We start from the raw sequence: 21,008 nt of genomic DNA on the forward strand, positions 1-21,008 counted from the left end.
AACACCTAAGGCTTGGAGTCAACAACTTATGACTACCATTCTACACTTAACAAGATACTGAATTGAATTTCTTGTTGAAGGAGCACTCTACCCAACCCTTTCAGTCCATGTACCTTGAACAGTTATGGTGGGTGTTTTTCCACCTCTTCTATTGCTCACAAGTACTTCTGCACTTCAGAATGCTTGCATCTCTAGTTGAAAAATATTCTTCTATCAACCCTCTAGTTGCTTCTAGAATGACTAATTTTAGGCTCACCAAACTACCCTCTAGCAACGTTCTTTCTCCTCCAAGATAGCCTTCTCTTACAATCTTCAAATCTTCCCACTTGAAATCATTCTAGATGCTCCTAGATGATAGTCCTTAGGGCTCCAAATACTACCCTCTTAACAATGACAAGTCAACTCCTTAATCACTATACTAGGGCGCATATCAAACAACCCTCACACATTCCTCTTTGCTCCTTAAAGATGACAAACCTAGTGATTTTAGCATAAACCACTTACAACACTGTATACAACATTAAGGATAGTTGATCCAGGGCACTTTAGTTAGCCCATACAACCATAATATTCCATCTTCAAATATTTCTATACTTAGGGATTTACAAAGTTGCCACCTATCAGTGATATTACTCCAATAATATCACAAAACTTGGGCACAAAAAATTATTGTTTAATACCTATGAACATACCTACCACACACTACAACTTCATCAACCATAAGAAAAGCTTTCATAACATACCTCATTCTCCTCTGATTAGCTTTGAGGTAACGCAATTTATCACTACACATCCTCTGAGATTCTTGACCCTATGCTAGCCTCTCACTCCCATGACGTGTTCGGATCTTATCTCTCTGCAACTACCTTAGTTCAACCTCTAAACATAGGACTATGGTTTCTCTAGCAGTCTCAGCCTTAGGTAATTCTCTTGCATTGAAGGTTAAGTAACTTGACCCTTGTTTCTACCTTATTACCAGAAATTAGGGCTCCAACCCTCACAAAAATCCAGAAGAGCCTCTCACCAAAATGCAGAACATTCAGTCACAAACCAACATGCCAAAAAATAGAACCATACACCATATTTTTTGCGAGATTGCCTCCTTTGACCTATACCAAAACTTGGGAAGTGAAAAACCCAAAATCATCCTCTTTCTCCTTTCTAATTTATCTCCTGAGATCAACGGTTTCCTTGTATTTTCTTCTTGTGATGATTTACACTTGTGTTGTGTGAGAATGATCTTGAATTCATCTTTATTTATAGTTGTATTTGTTGGTCTTATCCTCCACCAAGGGTCATGTCACATGGGTCAAGTTGACTTGAAAAAAACTACAAAAACCCCACTCACAATAAAAATAAATTCCATTTCATTCTCATTTCACCACATAATGATGCCCTAGGTGCCCCTTAGCCCATCAAGGGTGCCCCTAATTCATCAATGAATAAATTAACAATTTATCCACTTGGTTTCGCTCCCACAACATTGGGTACAAAACCTATTGCTTTAGTACACTGCCCACAAACCACTTTTGTGGGTCAACTCCTCACAAACCCAGTACCCCAAGGGTTGTGAGAGTAGCTCCCAAGCTATGCATTCTAACACAAACTAGGATATAAGGGTTTTGCTAAGACAAAGGGTTAATGGGCCCTATGAAATTGAGGGCCCACTTCTTAGAGGGATCCACCATCAATTGTGTCTGTAGAGGAATCTCATATGATTGAATCGGGAATCCCATACTTTAGCATCAACCACACCTTTTCACATACTTTTTGGCATCACAGAAGATTAGAAATTTGTCTGGATTATTCAATAGTATAGGTAACCTGATAGATGAATGATTATGTTGGATCATTTGTGATTATATTTCTAGGTGGGAAGTTAATAGGCTTTTTCCCTCACTTATCATTGCCTTCATTGGAAATATCATTTTCAGAATTGCAAGGATACTTATAATACAAAGCAAGGACATCTTTCAATTCATGTATTAAAAAAAAAAAAAAAAATCTTATCATGAGAACCTTGGAAAGTGTTGTAGTGGCTACAACCACCCTCCAAAATTTTTCTCATGCTTCTTTTTGGAACCTCCCTTTTAAACCACAACACCTCGTCTCACACTGATCTAGGTACTTGTGCTTCAACTAAGCTTTATTCTTTCAATCTTGGCTTGCATTTTTCACTTAACTCTTTTCTAACCCACAAGCTAATCTCTTGACTTGGTCTTTCGACATTTTTGGGCTTACCTTAGAGAACTATGTAATCATTGAGGGAAAATGGCCTTGCTCTTGGAAATTGTGCAATCTTGATTGACAGTGGGCCTTGAGCCCAGGAATTGCGCAGAACTAGATAGAAGCTAGTATTGAGCTAGGAAATTACGTAGAATATGAGAGGCATCCTAGAGCCACTTAACTGAGAAATTGCATAGAACCCACTATGCTTAGAAACTGTGCAGTGCATGAGCCATAGAGTTGAGTAGCCCTTTCTATAACTGTTCCATCTTTCCGGGGAATTCATGGCAGGCTCCCCCCTAGAAAAGAAATAAAACTAAAGGGAAAGAAGCATCCCTAGGAAGTAGGGATCTATTATTAGTTTCCTGAAGGTGGCACATTGCTATCCTTAGAAGTTTCTGCCAAGTGTCGCTTTTGTCCTTGATCTCAGGCATGTGCGTCATAAATTCCAATTTTCTCAATTATATGTAATGGATGCCTCTAGATCTCATTTTTACATTCGATCATCAAGCTCTATCATTCCCGAGGAGATCAAGGAGCCTTCAGAGCATTGTCGTCACTTTTCCGGGTGAGTTTGGATTTTATCATCTTTTCCCGCTTTTTCTATCGCTTTTGTTGTTTAGCTTGTGTGGATGTTATTTCACTCGTTTCTTTGCATGGCTACTAGTGTTTTAACTTTTTTTAGCTTGTAGAAGTTTTGTTTCAAGTTATAGATTTCCTTTCCCAAGTGTCGCATGAGTTTTCCCGTTTTTTCATCAACGGTCGTTATTGTGGTGACTCTCTTCACACGCTCCATTTTCCTTCAGTTAATCAATTTCTACACTTTTTTCACATGCATGCATCAACACTTAGTCAGATATGCACCCAACATCACATCATCCTTCAAATATGCTTGATTTTCACACTCCCCATGGGAAAATTTGGGCTCCCCTTGCCCGAATCTCACACTTCACTGCATGCACTGTGCAATCTGGGAGCTCAAGGCCTCTGCCTTGGTTTTTGGAATTGTGCAGAGCCTATCTTGGGTTGGATGCAACTGCACATTGCGTTGTTCCAGGATCCAGTCTCCCAACCTGACCACTGAGACTATGCAATGCGCAGTCTCTCCCAAGCCCTGGCCCTAACTAAATTGTGCATTGTGCAGTTATAGTCTTCAAGCTTCCACATTGATTGTTATGAATGCGTAGTGCACAATTTCCACAATCAGCTAGCCACCCCTCTTAGTCAAAATTGTGACATCCCTCTCATCAGATGCCCTAATTTCTACTTGATCGTGTTGTGAAGTTATATTTGCAAGAGCTAATGTTTGCTTTCCATGAGTGTCCTTTTTGTCCCATAGGTACTACACTTGTGAAGCACTTCTCTCCAGCAGTCATTGTACCATGAAACAAAAGAGAGTTGCTTTAAGAGAGGCCACTGAAAGTAGTAATGGGGAAGTATTTGAGCAAGTGCCAGTTAAATTTCCAATATATGCAGACACTCAACTTTTCATAGAAAAGGAGTCAACGCTAACATGGAAGCAAGTCCCGTAGAAGTAGCAGAAGGTAGAAGTCTAGTACAATATCAGGGAAAGAGGAAGTTTTTGACATAATATAGGGATAACAAAGCTACAAAGTGAAATTAGATTCAATCTTCATGCGGGAAACTTTCGCAGTAGAAGCAAAAAAAAAGTAGAAGATACAAACAACAGAGAGGAGGAAGAGAGAAAAGTAGAGCTTGCAGGTAGTAGAACTGAGATCGCAACAAGAATAACAAGAACCAAAGTAAGAATAGGAGATAAGGAGGAAAGAACAAGAAGAGAAGTAGAAACAGGAAGAAGAATAAAGGCAAGGTGCGATGACAGATGAAATAACGCCCATACAGGTTAAAGAGTTGGAACAACCAGTAGCAGAGGAGGAGAGTGAACAAATGCGGGATCAAGAGCTTTCTTAGTAGATTGAGTAGCTAATCGAGGTGACAGACATGGATTTGGAATAGGAACCACAAAATGAAGACAATGACCTTATGTCGAGAGCACCAGAGGTCATATCTCATTATCCACCACCTCTAGTGTTAGAACTTATCCCAAGCAAGCAAGGAGATAATGTTCTCCTGGATGATGATTCGATCATGGATTTGTACAATCTATCATTTGATGAGCTGAAGAAGAGGATTGTACAGGCATAGAGGAATCAATTTATGGATGATCACGCATCACCTGCATTCATCAAGGAAAGGGTGATAATGTCAGACACTAGGAAGCATCCAACTAACCTTGCCGAAGCTGGCCTAGCCTATGCAAGAGTGACAAAATCAAATGATAAGTACCTGACGGTTGAGAATGAACAACTGGAAAAGAACTTGCAGGCTTCTAGGAAAGAGGCAGAGAAACTCTAAGCATCAATGCAGAATGCAGTTTTCGCAATGGGGGAGATGAGGAAAGCGATACTTTCTGAAGTATCAACATTTGAGGATACCATGCAGAAGCTCTATGATGGATTTGTCATCGTGCATATAACAATTGTTTGTGTACATAACCTACAATAGTAGCGCAAAGAGTTTGTTCAAACACTCAAGCACATACATGCTTCCAAAGCCCATGTACAAGAGTGGATAATACAGTACAAAGGGACCCTGCTTGACTTAGTTAAGAAGATGAAGCTGTTGAGTTACGAAATGGGTATGTATTTACTATTAAGTTCATCATCGTTTTCCTTCATTCTTATCTTTTTCATATCTTAATGCACTAATATATTGACGAATTATGGTAAGAAATGAAGGAGTTATTTGTAGTTACGATTTAGCTAAATTTTACCTTTCTTTATGCAGGAAAGCGACAAAAGGAACGATTGTTGTTCCCTGACATTGGAACAACAAAATCTGACAAGCAAAGGAAGGAACGCGTCGGTTGCGGACAAGGCTGGGAGAAAATCAGAGGGATCAATGTGGAATAGGAAAGATGTCTGAAGTTAGAAATCAGTTGCGAATCGGGATCGCATTTACCATTTACTCTTTACCCCTTTCTGATTATAAAAGAAAGTGATTTTAGGAAGAAAGGGGGGAATATCTGTTATTTTTCAAGTTGTAAATTTAATTATAGACTTGTGCTATTGCAGAACATGATTATATTGTAATGCTACTTAATTTCAATGATTAATATATAATTGAAGTTGTTGTTCCATCGCATTATCTGAATTAGCTTAGCAGTGTTCACTGGCAGCTAAGGACCTAGCCTATGGTGGATTTAACTGCTTTCTTGTGTTATATTTCTGATTCTTCTAAAGTTTGGTTGGTTTGATAATTTCCTATTTCTGTGAGTTTATTTTATTAGCTGTTCATTACTTTCTTATATTGAAGTAGTGTATTTTCTGTTTATAATTTACAGCGTTATCATTTTATCTGAGTTTTGTTTATTACAGCATGAATTCTCTAGATAGTGCATCGCATTGATTTAATCATCTGTAAGAGCTTGATTATTGCTATTAGACTCTAAGAATTGATATCATTCCTATCTTGATTGCTTTATAGAGATTGAGTATAGTTTAGATTGAATCAGCTAAGAAGAGGTGAGTTATTGTTACTATGCTCTTGGCTGATGATGTTGTTACTTGAATCGCTGTAAGATTTGATTTCAGTAGAGGATTGAGCTTTGATATTCCCTTTAATAATTACAATTCGAGTTTATTAGATGCATCCATTTATTCTTGTGTCAAGATCTATACTACAATTTAGGAAACATTACTCTTTGAATTAATAGTAGCCACATACTGTGTATACTCTTGAAATAAGAGGACTTTCCTGAGTTGATGATTAATGTGGGATAATTAGGGGTTTTAAAAGGCACCTTTTATCAGCCAACATTTTTATGCCATTGCCAGGGAGAGTGTAGCCATTTACAAAGAGTGATGTATATCTGATAATTGTTGTTGAGGAAGAATTGGGTATTGAAAACGAAAGGTAAGAACCTATGTAACGAGCAAGTAAAGTGCTTGCTCCTTCGCCCGCTTTTCAACACAATTACAGGAAAGTGAAGTAGGTGTTTAATGCTTCTCTGTTGAGAGCTAACTAGATATTAAAAATGGAAGGTAAGAACCTGTGTACGGAGCAATTAAAATGCCTGCTCCCCTGCTCCCTTTCTAGCAGAATTGTTAGGAACTTAAGGTAGAAATAAACATTTGATTTTTTTGCATGAATGACTAAGAAGAAAAGACCTGAAAACAATCCAATTCCACATCCCAAACCTAAAAAATCTAAGGGACCGGTGACCCTTGGACGATCAACTTTCATTGATGACATCTTAAAGAAAGTTGAATCTTAGCCATCAGTAGGTCCCCGAACCGTTGCTTCTAGACAACCTACTGTCTCCTAGCCTACACTGAGGTCCATAGTAAAGCAGAAGGAACTGAACAGAGTTTTCAAGATATTGAAAATTCGCGCCCAATTCCCTCACAAGAAGGGAATTCTTGTAATATTCGTGAAGGAGGAGGAGAAACAGGGGAAATAGAGGAACCAAGATCCCCTCAGGTAGTAATTGAGCAAAGGACACCCAGTATCCCAGACCAAGGGAGTGTTGTTAAGATCATTCCCACCCCTTCTAGTCATCCTAGGAATAACTCTCTAGCTCCAGAGATCCCGGAAGGGTACTGGCATATATTTGATAAAATGGCCAATAATCCACAAGCACCCCAGACCTCTACATTACAATATCCTATCATTGACACAGCTGTCAACGCATCCATGAAAGCTATCCCTATACAAAATATTCCCACCTTTCATGGACTCACATCAGAGGATCCAGATGCATTTCTGTTTGAATTTGATGTATTATGTCAGGGTTATGATTACACCACCGACCCCCAGAAATTGAAGTTGTTTCCATCTATGTTAAAGGGAGCAGCCCTACGTTGGTTTATGGGACTAGGTGGGGGCACCATAAATGATTGGGATCAAATGAAAACTGCTTTCCTTAAAAAATATCAGGACTATTGTAGATCTAGGGAACTAAAAGATGAAATATTCCAAATGGTAGCAAGACCTAGTGAAACATTGGAAGAGTATGTGGAGCATTTTCAATATAACCTCCAAAGGTCTCCCTACACAACTCTGCCTTTGCCTGATAATGTGCTAAAAACTACACTGATTAAAGGGATGAAAGATCAATGGATAGAGACATTAAATATTATGGGTAAAGGTGATATATATCAAGAAGACTATGCTAACATTATTAATTTGTGTATCAGGTGCTCAAGAGGCAGTACGAGATTGAAACCAGCAGAACATGATATGACCACTAGGGATAGCAAAATCTCTGGTGGAAGCATTACTCATGCAGAAATCGGAAACCTGCTGGAGGATTTCAAAACAGATATCTTGGGAACTTTGATGACACAATTAGACATCATGCAAGCCAAGCAGAAGTAGGTCGAAGTAGAATAGAACCTGGTGATCTTTTGCCCTCGATGTAGGAAGAAGCATAGTCATAAAGAATGCCCACTAGATATGGTACAAACTTGTGCCATATGTACTAAATATCATGCTACAAAAAATTGCCCATCGCGCCCACGGTTAAAAGCAATCTTCAAGGAGGCAGAGGAAGAAATAGAACCAGTCTACCTGCTAAATCAGTGTCGCCAATGGCAAGCATGAAAAACAGGTACGTCTACTGACCCATCTTCTTTCTTTCATCCCTCACAATATAATTCTCAACATTACACAGGAGCTACATAGCAGAACCAGCCACCTTTTCCTAGTTGGTCACAGCGACCATTCTTTATGCCACCTTGGTCCAATCAATCAAATCAAAACAAAAATTGGCCAAATTCCTCCTAATTTCCACCATTCTGGCAGAACAATACATATCCATCCCAATGGCCATGCTCCACTTCACAAAACCAGAACTGGCAGTCAAGCTAGAAAAGACCTACAAATCAGCCAGCAGGAACAATCCCCCTGCCTCAACCTACACTACTAGCACCTTACACATTGCATCAGAACCCTCAACCCAATCTACGACCATAGTTCCGAGCCCAACCCAACCCGAATCCCAACAATAGACCAGTCCAATATGTGCAAATTATTGAAGGACCGGAGCCAGAAACTGAGTTGAGGGAGTGTAATGAACTCAAATTAAGGTTTGGATGGACAATTGATTCAGAGGGGGATAAAATATACAATTAGAAGATCTGTTACCTGTAGAACAAACACCTCAAGTGGAGAATATGGTTAAACATAAAAGCCACGATAAAAATATTACCTCTTCTCCACCATTCCCAAAGAGATTGATTATACCCCACCTAATAGAATATCTCGATTTCGATCTTCTGGGAGAATTAAAAAATCTGTGTGTAAAAAGACCTCTTCTCCAGGCTATTCAGGACATTCCAATTTATGCAAAAACTATTAAGGAATTGTGTACGAAAAAGCCTAAGAGTAAAATAAAAACAACCCCAACTATCCACGTAGTTGGAACTTTGTTTGATTTATTATTAGGTAGAGAAACATCAGTGAAATATGAGGACCTAGGAAACCCTATAGTCATAGTACAAATAAATGGATGTTCCTTCCCCAATGCATTAGTTGATCTAGGAGCAGCCATTAATATTCTCACAACAACAACCTGTCAAAAACTTGGCATTACAGCCTTGGATCCAACTATGACCTTGTTGGAACTTGATGACCGATCGGTTTTCAAACCAGAAGAGACATTATAGGATGTAATGGTGTCTGTAGATTCTTGGGAATGCCCAGCAAATTTCTTGATTATTAATCCTAGAAACCGGCTAGATGGACATCCCCTAATTCTAGGAATACCTTGGCTAGCAAACGCAGATGCTTACATAAGTTGTTAAACAGGCAGTATGACTATAACAAGAGGAAGTAATGTGAAGAATCTAGCTTTATATCCTCCAGTTCAGCCAAGCCTAAAAATAATAAAAACTAGAAAACAACCTGTATCATATTTAACTAAAAACATTCGATCACCACTAACTGTACAAGATGCTCTTGAATTTAAGAATCAAATAGAAGATGACATTATTAACACTTACATTAACCAACCAGATGTCGTATCCAATCTAAAATGTCATATGATCGAGGCAGCCCTGGATAACGAAATTGAAGAAGATCCCTTAAAAGATATTAATGACCAGACAATACCAACAACAATTATTTATAACAGCAAACCCATTGAAATTGAGCCAGGGAAAGTCCTAAACATTAAAAAAAGCCTGACTGATGACCAGGAGCAGAGGCTTGTTCAACTCCTTAGAAAATATAAAGAGGCTTTTGCTTGGGATTACCCAGACATGAAAGGGATTGATCCCCAATTATGCATGCACCACATCTATACAGAGAAAGATGCGAGGCCCATTCGACAACCTCAACGGAGGTTAAACCCTCACCTTAAAGATGTTGTTAAAGATGAACTACAAAAACTGTTAGATGTAAATTTCATCTATCTTATATTTGATAGCAAATGGGTTTCTCCATTAGTTGTGGTGCCTAAAAAGAATGGGAAGTGGTGAATATGTGCCTATTATAGAGAGCTTAATAAAGCAACCCAAAAAGATCATTTTCCCCTCTCGTTCATCGACCAGGTCTTGGACACATTGGCAGGTAAAAAATTCTTCTCTTTCCTAGATGGCTTCAGCGGCTACAACCAAATCCAAATTGCCCCTGAAGACCAGGATAAGACTACCTTCACCTACCCCTGGGGGACATTTGCTTACAGGGTATTACCTTTTGGACTGTGCAATGCACCTGCCACATTCCAAAGAGCCATACTTAGCATTTTTTCAGACTTGATAAACGAGGGACTCGAGGTGTACATGGATGACTTTACACCCTATGGAGATGACTTCGAGCCGGCATTACAAATGCTAGAGAAAGTCCTGCAAAGATGCATTACTACTAGGCTCTGCTTAAGCCATGAGAAATGCCACATGATGATGACCGAGGGCCTCATCCTGGGTCACTACATCTCAGTAGCTGGAATTGAGGTAGATCCAACAAAAATTCAGATAATCCTCTTAATACCTACATGTTGCACATAAACTAAGGTACGTAGTTTTTTGGGATTTTCTGGATATTATAGAAGATTTATAAAGAATTTCTCCCAAATTGCTGCACCATTACATGCTTTAATAGGAAACATCGATTTTTTATGGATTGACAAATGTGACACTACTTTTGAAGATTTAAAACAACTAGTATCAACAGCCCCAATATTACGGGGCCCAAACTGGGATTTTCCATTTTAGATTTCATCTGATGCATCAGATACAACCATTGGAGCAATTATCAGCTAAAAGGAAGATAAGAAGCCTTATACGATATACTACATCAGCAAAAATTTAACTCCTGCTGAGTTGAATTACACCGTAACCGAGAAAGAATTTCTGGCTATAATCTATGCTATTAACAAATTCAGACACTATATAATAGGATACCCTATGGTTTTGTATATTGATCACTCTGCTATTAAATATTTAGCTAATAAACCTATTACAAATGGAAGAGTGACACGATGGTTGATCCTTTTGTAGGAATTCGACATAACAATCAAGGATTGACCAGGAAAGGAAAATCTAGTAGCAGACTTCCTCTCATGTGTGCCAAAGACAGACGACTCAACAGCAGTAGAAGACCAGCTCCTTGATGAGCACTTATTTGTTGTAACCATGAAAACACGGTGGTACGCAGATCTCACGAACTACCTAGTGGTGGGAAAATTACCCAAACACCTGACACCCAGTGAAAGAAAACTAATAGCACAATGTAGCACTCAGTTCTCCTGGATTGGAGGATATCTCTTTCACACAAGAGCCGATATGCATATCTGAAGGTGTGTCAGGGAAGACGAAATCTTTGACATCCTAAAAGCTTGCCATGATGGGCCTTGTGGTGGACATTTTGCAGACCGCAGGACTGGGCATAAAGTCTTACAGATGGGCTATTATTGGCCCACCATTTTTAAGCATGCCAAGAAGATTGTCCAGTCATGCCATAGCTGCCAAAGAATGGGCCGCCATGGATAGTCTGACGATATGCCCCTGCATCCACAGTTAGTCATTAAACCTTTTGAACGATGGGCATTATATTTCATTGGCCCAATAAACCCATCATCTAATCAAAAGACATATATACTGGTTGCAACAAAATATGTGACTAAATGGGTGGAGGTAGAAGCATTACCAAGGGCAACAGAGGACTCAGTAATCCACTTTCTTTTCCAAATTTTCGTGCGGTATGGATTGCCTAGAGAAATAATCATGGATGGAGGGCCACAATTTGTAGGCCATAAGATTGCTGCTACATTAAAAAATCATCATATCATGCATAGAATCACATCTCCATACCACCCACAGGCAAACGGCCAGGTAGAAAGTACCAATAAAGTAATCGAGGCTATTCTAATAAAGATAGTCGCATCACATAGACGTGACTGGGCTACCTGATTACCAGAAGCCCTATGGGCATATCGCACGACATGGAGAAATACCATAGGATACTCCCCATATCAGCTAATGTTTGGAAAAGAACCTATCTTCCCAATAGAATTTGAAATTCAGACATTGAGGATAGCTCAAGAAGTAGGCTTGGACTTGAATGAAGAACAGATTAATAGGCTACATCAAATCAATGAATTGGATGAAATCCGTATCATCTCTTCAACATATTGCACTAATCAAAAAACAAAGAGAAAAATAGCATGATGCCCTCATCAAGAAGAAGATCTTCCATGAAGGTGATTGGGCACTTCTGTATGATTCTAAGTTCCAAGATTTCCCGAGCAAAATCCAGACCAGATGGTTAGGCCCCTATGAGATACAAGAGGTGCATGATAATGGCACCCTTACATTAGCCACCATTGATTGGTCTGGCTACTCTTTTAAAGAGAATGGACATCAAGTATGCCTTTATCACAAACAGCTTACAAGGGAATCCTTTTGCCAACGGTTACAAGAAGATTCCACTATACAAATTCTTGCTGAGGAGGGCATCCCTTCCACAACACCAGTCTAGTGAAGAAGTTACTTTTTTGAAACTTGTACATAAATTTTCCTTTCTGTTTGATTGAATTTTCTTGGATAATAGATTGAATATTAGTTTTTTCTCTATTTTTTCTTTGATATTCCCTATAGGGAACAACTATTTTTCCCTCTAAGGAACAACAATTTCGTGTGTATTTTCCCTTGCTGTTCCCTACAGGGAACAACAATTTCTGCGTGCATTTTGCTTTGTTGTTCCCTACAGGGAACAACAATTTTTGTAGGGAACAACAATTTTTGTAGGGAACAACAATTTTTGTGTGTATTTTGCTTTGTTGTTCTCTACAGGGAACAACTGTTGTTCCCTATAGAGAGCAACAATTTTTTTGTGTAATTTGTTTTGTTCTTCCCTACAGGGAACATCTGTTGTTCCCTTTAAGGAACAACAATTTTGGCGTGCATTTTTCTTGTTGTTCCCTACAGGGAACAACAATTTTTGTGTATAGATTGCTTTGTTGTTCTCTACAGGGAACAGTTGTTGTTCCCTATAAGGAACAACAATTTTTTCATGTGTTTTTCTTGTTTTTTCCTGCAGGGAACAACTGTTGTTCCCTATAGGGAACAACAATTTTTAGCGTGTATTTCCTTTGTTGTTCCCTACAGGAAACAACTGTTGTTCCCTCTAAGGAACATCAATTTTTGTATATATTCCCTTTGTTGTTCCCTACAGGGAACAACATCATTTTGCGACTGTTTTCTTTGTTGTTCCCTATAGGGAATAGCTATTGTTCCCTATAGGGAAAAACTATTGTTCCCTCTAAGGAACAACACATTTTTTGGCATATTTTTCTTTGTTGTTCCTTACAGGGAACAACTGTTGTTCCCTTTAAGGAACAACACTTTTTGTGTGGGTTTTTATTTTGTTATTCCTTTCAAAGAACAACACTTTGTGAATATTTTTGAGAACATCCTCTTTCTTTTCCTTGCATAATCATCCCTAGACCACCCCAGTTTCACTCTTTATGATCCTATTAATGGCATGAAAGGTACAATACATATTTAAGGATAGCAAATATGGAAGTCTAGTGGAACAAGCAAATACCGTGAATACTATCATCTTTAACAAGATTGCGTTGTGATGATCCAAAAAAAAAGAAAAGAAAAGGACACAGTTATTTATATCACTTTAATGTCCTCATTTCCACTATAAACCAAACTGATTGATTATTTGTACCATGCTGGTTCACCCTTTCCTGTATAACTCTCTTTGTGTATTATCAATAAGATTATGGGTATATTTTTTTTATATTGATATGTAATATTGATATGTCAAACTTATTTTGCCATACCTACTTTTAAGGAGTGATGAGCCACCCTCTATGTATAAAATGGGGACTGTAAAAATAATAATAATAATATAATAATATATATATATATATATATATATATATATATATATATATATATATATATATATATATATATATATATATATATATATATATATATATATATATATATATATATATATATATATATATATATATATATATATATAAATATATATATATATATATATATATATATATATATATATATATATCTATATATATATATATATTCACTAATAGTTTTATGATTTTTTTCCATTGATGGAGGATAGGGGGTCTCATCACAAGCCAGCCTACCATGATCATAAGGAAGCAACGAAGTGGCATTCCCCCTATCGCCACCACACCAGGGATATGATCCAATGGATGCATAAACAAATAAAGTCCTTGGAAATAGGAGGTCTCATCACGAGTCAGCCTGACCACTTTTTGCTACTCCCAGTGAATGGAAATGTGTTCACCTGGTTACCAAGCCAGCACATTGGTCTCTACTATGGACATCATAAGACACTTCCCCAATTATACAAAGAGGACCATGGTTCCCAAGGGTTAGAAAGCAACTCTATCGAGGCTATGGATGCCTGCAGGCAACAAAAGCTCTACTGATGGTATTGAAGTTTTATTTTACATCAATAACTATTATAATACCCCTTCTTATGTTTTTTTCTTTTCTACGGAGAGATTATGGCCCTAACATACCTTGAACCTTTATGCATGAATAATTTTTTTAAATCAATCACAACAGTTAAGTGGAATAATGACACTAAAGTATTATTTCTTGCACATGCTGTCCCTTTTCCTTTATCATATCACATCATGGTAGCCTATTGATAATTCTCAGTGCAAGCATTGATTTCACCACTCTAATATCCTTTATGATCTTTTCATTGATAAGCATACCTTGCCAATACATCACCCCTATACTTTGCCACCAGCGCTTTACCCTTTCATTCATTCGGTCGTAGGCAGCCTATTATTTCGAAGGGAGGTGGGGACCTCCAATGTACTTATGAATGCGCTGTCATTTTTTCATTGGATTTTGTAGAATGATACGACATTCCATGATTGCAGAGCATGTGGTATGATAACAACCCTCAATAACGGTATTTATATTTATAAAGTATCACCTGATAAAGCTATCACAACCATTTGTTGTTCCATCACTCAAATCTGTTCGTTGCTGTGTTTTCCCTGCTACACTTATCATTTGCAGAATTCAAGCACTATGGGAGGAAGAACAGTGCGTAGAGAACCGCTAATACTGGTTGTTTCTGATGCAGCTAGGGAAATTTTAGCTCGAGCCGGGTGGATAACATACTTTACGAGATTTCAACCACCAAACGAGGAAATTTCCATCGAATTCTTACAAAATCTACAGAATGTACAATCCATGGTAAGGGGCAGGCAAATCACTATATCAGAGACTGTGATAGCGGAAGTATCCGGGTTACTGGTAGAAGGACCAGTGTGGGCTGGTAAGCAGTTGAAGCTATTGGACGCTATCAAGGCTTTCAAGGACGAAGGACAGGAGCTGATTAAAAAGGGCAAAGGTGTTTGACCATCTTCTCTTGGAGAACCATGGGGAGAACTAGCAAGAATCGTCTATAACTAAATTACATGCGATGGGTACAAAGACGTGGTAAGGCCGCGTCAACTCAAACTCTTAGCAATTCTAAAATGAAAGTGCTCTATAAATTTACGTGCATTATTGAATTCTTTATTGCATGACACTACTGAGAGGCTAAGATGGTCCCAACACATAGAAACCGTAGTAAGCCACCACTGTCTGATCAGGCTAATAGTTAGCTATAACCTTGCCCAACAACAATCAAGCTGGGATGATTTAATATTAGCTCTCGAAGGAGGTTTAGCTTTGCCTGCACCTAACCCTGTTCTGAAAAGGAAGAGGACTACCCTTTCAAGGAACATACCTCAAAAGTGCAGACGATCCACAAGGTTGAGGTCAAGATTAGGAGTGGCTGAAAATCCTCAAGGTAGTATTAGTCAACCTATAGAATTATCTAGCCCAGTAAGTGAACAATACTTGCAGCTAGAGTTAGAAGGCTAGGATAACCCTGAATCAGACCATGAGGAAGAAACATGGCATTTTAGAGAAGAACAAAGAAACGAATCGGGACTTCCCTCAACACCAAGCATGAGTCCCCAAGGTGATTTGTTGCACGATTTTGAATTGGCCCAGGTCCTGGCCAACATGAATGATTACATGCAGCCTGAAAGCCTGCTCAATCTTAATTTAGGAGCAACCCAATCTCCTGAGAATGTTGGCGACACCAGAATTCTATCTCCCTTAAAAGATGCAAGCCATGAAGCAGAAATAGATGTAGAGGCCATTCAGGAAGCAGAGAACCAATCCAGTGACATGCTTCTAGTAGAAAATAGCCAGGTAGGCCTAAGTACAGAGAACATAGGCCAAGGAGAAGAAGTAGAGATAGAGATGCTTCGAGAAGCTGATAATCAATCAGGAGACATGGTCCTTTTAGAATAGAGCCAGGGTGAGCAACTAGGCTCTTTAGAAGCAGAAAATATTAATGAGACTATCAGCAGAACAATTGCTCCTCAGAAAAAAGTATAGATCCAAATTGAAAAAGCTTAGGAAATAACAGCAGAAGCTTCGAAAAATAGTAAAAAGGCTCATAAGAAAAATAAAAGAAATATCAGCGGGAAAGGTTCAGGACAAAACCCCGAAGACAGTAAACATAGTTGCACAGATTGAGTTACATGAAGGTAGGGCTACAGGGACTCAAACTAAGCCCATACCCACTCAACCAGTCATCATTCAAGAAGAACAGCATGCAATTTTCGTAGATATAGCTACTCAAATAGAGGATGTACCCTCTTATAGCATGGCTACTCAGACAGAGGCTTGGACCTCCCATAATAAAGAGATTCAGAAAAAAAACATCTTTTCTCATAGCATAAGCACTTAGACAAGCATACAAGCTAAAGACGTTATGATACACAATGAACCCATTATACTGAATCTGCAGGAAGAATTAGCACATGCTCGGCTTGCGTTAGAACGGCTCGAACAAGAAACTGTTTCCCAACAAAAATATCAAGAGTTGCAAAGGCAGCTTCGGGAAATGAATGCACTAGAGAGTGAGACCTTCAACAGATACAGAAAAGCAAAAGATAAAATAGAGAGAATCAAGCTCAAATTAGATAGGGTCATAACTCGGACAGAAACCATCTGCTCATTATATACAAATGTCTTGGTATGTAGGGCTCTCGCCACTAATTATGCCTTTTTTTTGTTAGAACGATACTTGGTGTTGAAAATTAAAGTCGTGAGAGCTAGAAAACCAATTGAATTAAAAACAGTAGAAGATTTTATAAATTATTGCAAACAGCATGGTGTAAAGGTTCAAAGGTTTCTCTCTGAATTTTACCTGCACAATTTTGTATTAGAGGATGAGGTGGAAAAGAACCCCAACCCTTTTGTGGGAGATGTTTAATTCCAGGCCTTTATCGCATTTGCAGTCAATCAACTTAAATGTTTCAAAGCTCATAACGCATTCCAAAGACAAGAGCATGGATTGGATCTTTGGGTAAGAAGTGAATCCAAGCACCCTTTGCAAATTCTTGCCAACCATAAGAGCGTGATGACAAGGGAAGGGGTGATTAAAATTTTAGGGCCTATTCATAAGGAGATTGTAAAGAACAGAGTAGCATATTTTCAATCCATTCAAGAAAGCTCCCCAGTTGCATCCAAGCTTAGGTGGACGGTCTCTACTAGTAGTGTGTAGGATAGGGAGCCATTTAATTACAGAAATTTTAAAGCAGCTGCAGCCCGTTTTGTCACCTATAGCAACCTCATTTTAAGAGAAGGACCCTATTGGTTAGGATGTTGGTTTCATAGCCCCATCATTTGGTATCCTCCTGAAGGTTACAGGGCCATCTATGAATTGCCTGAAGGAAAGGAAGGGCCCACTTTTGCACTCTTAGCTCAACATCATGGTTTCAAACCAATTTTTGATGCTCCTTCTCCAGCCTACTCTTTAACTGCACTCCATCAGAATTACTTGCTTTTCATGAGGACATGAAACAGGGTAAGCAGGGGAGTATGTTGAGTTACGAAATGGGTATGTATTTACTATTAAGTTCATCATTGTTTTCCTTGATTCTTATCTTTTTCATATCTTAATGCGCTAATATATTGAGGAATTATGGTAAGAAATGAAGGAATTATTTACAGTTATCATTTAGCTAACTTTTACCCTTATTTATGTAGGAAAGCAACAAAAGGAATGATTGTTGTTCCCTGACGTTGGAACAACAAAATCCGACAAGCAAAGGAAGGAATATGTCAGTTGCGGACAAGGATGAGAGAAAATCAAAGGGATTAGTGCAGAATAGGAAAGATGTCTGAAGTTAGAAATCAATTGCACCATTTACTCTTTACCCCTTTTTTATTATAAAAGAAAGCGATTGTAGGAAGAAAGGGAGGAATCTCTGTTATTTTTCAAGTTGTAAATTTAATTACAGACTTGCGATATTGGAGAATGCGATTATATTGTAATGCTACTTAAGTTCAATGATTAATATATAATGTAAGTTGTTGTTCCATCGCATTATTTGAAGTAACTTAGTGGTGTTCGTTGGTGGCTAAGGGCCCATCCTCTAATGGATTTAACTACTTTCTTGTCTTATATTTTTTATTCTTCTAAAGTTTGGTTGGTTTGATAATTTCTTGTTTTTTTGAGTTTATTTTATTAGCTGTTCATTACTTTCTTATATTGAAGTAGTGTATGTTCTGTTTATAATTTACAGTGCTATCATTTGATTTGAGTTTTGTTTATTACAGCGTGAATTATCTAGATAGTGCATCGCATTGATTTAATCATCTGTAAGATTTTGATTATTGCTATTAGACTCTCAGAATTGATATCGTTCCTATCTTGATTGCTTTATAGAGAGTGAGTATAGTTTAGATTGAATTAGCTAAGAAGAGGTGAGTTATTGTTACTGTGCTCTCGGTTGATGATGTTGTTACTTGAATTGCTGTAAGATTTGATTTCAATAGAGGATTGAGCTTTGATATTTCCTTTAATAATTACAATTGGAGTTTATTAGATGCATCCATTTATTCTTGTGTCAAGATCTATACTACAATTTAGGAAACATTACTCTCTGAATTAATAGTAGCCACATACTGTGTACACTCTTGAAATAAGAGGACTTGCCTGGGTTGATGATTAATGTAGGATAATTAGGAGTTTTAAAAGGCACCTTTTATCAACCAACAAAAGCCATGGGAAAATCTAGAGAAAGAAAAGGTTTGGATGTTGATCTAGAACTATGAGCAACTTTCCCCTTCATCAACAGCATACAAGCCTCATATGTGTGGTTGTACAACAATTTGGATATCATGGTGAGAAAGAACAGGATCCCATCAATTGGTTCCCTCACTAAGTCTGAACCCAAGAACCAAGTCTGGCTTGAGATCAATGAGTACATGGAGCAGCTAAGACGAGAGGCCACCAAGGAATATTTGGAGTTGAATGCACACAACATGCATAAGTACATCAGTGGTATTGTCAAGGTTAACACCATGTTTCACATGCTTTAGAATGAGTCGGATACGTGTTCCAAGACCATCTACCCAAATGCCAAGGAGGCAAGAGTCCGGTTTTAGAAATACACCATCAAGAATTTTGGGGACACCCTCATGTAGTACCAAGCTTGGCATCAATATGTGACCGAGAAGTACCAAGTCGAGGTTTCCAAGTTGGTCTTTCCCCAAACTTCGGAGTCATAGTGTTTTGTCTTGTTAGGCTATCTCTAGCCTATTTTGTCTTACATGGGTACATGTGGAAAATGTAATATTATTTTTAAATATGTTGTAAGTGAAATTCCAAGTGTCATTAGTGAAATTTGAAAACTCATCATGTTATGTAATGAGTTACTTGTAAAGAATTTGAAGAGTCATGAGGAATTCAAAGAGTCACAAAGGAGAATGTCAAGGATCACCCCACCCTTTGTTATAAATAGAACCTCATAACTCATAGAACAAGCTTTTGGGAGCCAAGATTTTGGCTAGACTTAGGCTTAGAAAAGGCTTGGGAGTATTGTGATAAGCCTTGGCTTCTCCACAATGTAGAGCGAGTATACGTCTTTGGAGGAGTAGGGGTTCTTGATTGTATTGTTCCACTATTGGGGCTAGTGGCCATCAATGGTGTATGTATGGATGGAAATTTCACTTATAATAATAATAATAGAGCCAACACACTTTCATGCATATGTTTTTATTGTAGTTGTACTATTCTGGTTTCTTTAGCAAAGTATGTTGTTTAACTTACACATTTGCTGATGAACTACTTTGTACGCAATTGTATGAATCTTGTTGAATGTGTGTTATTGGATTAACCTGTCACTTTAATTTGTGGACTATTCTACATTTTAGCTTGTGATGTCATTCTTCTTGTGTGTTACTTTCAAGCTATGTAGTATTACAGGCTTCTAAGGGGCACACTTCCTTTTCCCCTTCATGTGTTAGAACCCACATGCATTGCACTTGATTTGACGCAAGGTCATACACTTGCTTCAACCCAAAGTTATCATACTTATCTCTGCCCACTACCGTGGTCAAGGAATTATATTACCGCCTACTATTGGGACTCCTAATCCAAACGGTATGAGGTCTAGCTAGACTTCTTACCAGGGAGATCCCCTGAATTTTTCTAGGTCTAGTACCATCAACAAAAGGTTACTTGTAAGACTCTAGGATGTTTATGATTTCCAATGTCCAATAGTATAGTTTCAAATATTTTTCTTTTTTGACTCCTCCTTAGGTATCTTTATGTTATTAAACACATCAATGGGATCAAAAGAGTTTTCCAGAGGAGAAAGCCCCTTTGGGTATTTGTTGTCTTTCACTAAAATAATTTCCTTCTTACCAGAGGATTGTCTATGGATGAATGAGTAGATGCTCTCATCATCCAAGAAAACATGCTAGTTTTCTTCATTATTTGGAAAATTTGGTTGATATAGTTATTTTAGAATGCAACCAGGCCTCTCAAACATAAGTTTCCTTTAGGGACTTGTGAAACACAAATACCAATGATCTGATAAGGCATATATGAGTGATATTAAAATAAAGCAATTCAAAAAGAAATTGGTAGGATGCTTCAGTATATCTCTTGATTAATTTGTTAGAAGGAGAATAGACCCTTTTGATCAAGTAAATAATAAGTTTAGAATTTTGAAAAGTGTTCAAATTATTACAACCCAAATTGAGGGCTTTCTTGATGCCTAAAAGTAAAGATTTGAACTTGGCGATGTTATTGGTAATTCAAATTTGATTCTAAATGAATAATGGTGTATCTTACCAAGAGGTGAGTACAACATGAAACGTCGAGTCCTTCATTCAAGGATGCACCAAGGAGAAAATTAATATGAGCAA

The sequence above is a fragment of the Pinus tabuliformis genome, chromosome J, assembly GCF_031772625.1.
Source record: "Pinus tabuliformis cultivar Carrire ecotype Pingquan chromosome J, CPIR1, whole genome shotgun sequence".
Classification (NCBI taxonomy): domain Eukaryota; kingdom Viridiplantae; phylum Streptophyta; class Pinopsida; order Pinales; family Pinaceae; genus Pinus; species Pinus tabuliformis.